The sequence below is a fragment of the Halyomorpha halys genome, unplaced genomic scaffold (genome assembly GCF_000696795.3).
Source record: "Halyomorpha halys isolate HHAL.00 unplaced genomic scaffold, Hhal_1.1 Scaffold296.1, whole genome shotgun sequence".
NCBI classification, from domain to species: Eukaryota; Metazoa; Arthropoda; class Insecta; order Hemiptera; family Pentatomidae; genus Halyomorpha; species Halyomorpha halys.
In genome coordinates this window covers 306,476-308,253 of record NW_027116473.1, presented here as the reverse complement: position 1 = coordinate 308,253, position 1,778 = coordinate 306,476, and positions in this window count along the sequence as shown.

Below are 1,778 nucleotides of genomic sequence, written 5' to 3'. Positions count from 1 at the left end.
TATGAATATCTCTTAAACAAAATGGTTAAACAGACATACCTTCATAGGGAATTTTTTGAGAATACTGATTCATGTTTTCAATTAGAACAATTAACCCTGAAATACCCTGTACATGTAAATATAATTATAACATAATAAAATTATTATAATTAAAGAAGTTATAATATAATAACAGCTTTAATAGGGACACGGTTAATAATTTCAACTGGTTAAAGATATGAACAACAACCAATAGTTCCTTTTCAGTTGAGGTCAGGATCTGAATTCGCATAAATATGAATCAGTTTATAACCCACAACTGATCTGGATGGTATAATATGTAAGTTCCAGCTTACATCGAATATTTGATACCTGAATGAAAATAATAGTGAATTTCCAATGTAAATTTCTGAAAAATGAAGTACAGAGTAACCTGTTTAAGTGGGCCCTAGATATGTGATAAATCTCTACTACTAATAATTACAATGAGATTCTGATACTTAATAGCTATGTTGCTGAGAATGTTTAAATGTTTATAATTGAGATTTGATGTCTTCGATTTATTTTTTGTTTATTTCTATAATTGGGACTTCATGACTCAATAGCCTGTATGAGTTAGACAATTTATCGGGTGTGGACAGGTTGCGACACGTTTTTTAACAAATATTTGGATTTCTTCCGCACATACTTTTTTTTTCAGAACTATCAAAGGCTTCGTACGATAAAAAAGTGCACAAGATGTCAGAATGAAAGTAGATCATTAACAGCTACTGATAAACTAAAGCTATCCTTGGATTATAATTGAGTGAAAGTCATATGATGAACAGAGTACGAAGTTAAATGTACCAATATAACAGATTTTTTTAAGCAATAATTTTTGTATTGTTTTCAACAATAAAAGTACATACTTATAAAAATATAATATGCACTTATTATTAAAATTTTAACCTATATACAAGATAAATGGTACATTTGAACATATCTTAGCAGAACCATCTATAAATAAGATTATTTTAAACCTTCCTATTTGGAAAAATGTGTAAATAAAAAGCCTCTGAAAGTGATAAAAGATCCCAGTTAAACAGGTTACATTGTATTTTGTATTGTGATTTATTTAAAGAGTAATATGAGAAATATAGTAAAACAAGCATTATTATTTTGAATACATTCTGGCTTACTTGAGATAAATTATTGCTTAGTCTAAAAAAGGTCCCTCTTTCTGAAGTTGGCATATAATCATCGAATAACATTAAAGAGCATAATTTTGATGATATATCTCTATAATACATTAATTGATTTCTCTAAATTTTTATCTTATAATATAAAGAACATCCGATAAATATAACCAGTTATGAGCCTGTTTCATTTTGGAAATATTTTTTATAATAATACTAATTCGCAATAATTGACTAAATACTAACTACTTAGGAAAAATTCTCAATTTTTCATAACTGCGTTTAAAACAGCAGTTCGAAAGAACATTGCTTCGAGGAATATGTTAAGATCAAATGGCGGCTTTACATGAAATGGTTTAATCTGTATTTCAAATTATTTGATAAATATATTTTTTAATAAGAAAATATTGAAGATTTAATTTAAAGTAATTTTAAATCTCTTATTTCTCCTTTGATAGAAGAATTAAGTTATATTTTTATCAGGGAGATCCGTAAGTAGCTACATTATTTAACACATACCAATACATTATCGAACGTGACAAAGATTTCACTGTTTTTGCTAAAAAAAAAAAGTATAAAAATTAAGATTTTTAAAATTTATAATTGCCTGAAGATAAAAAGACT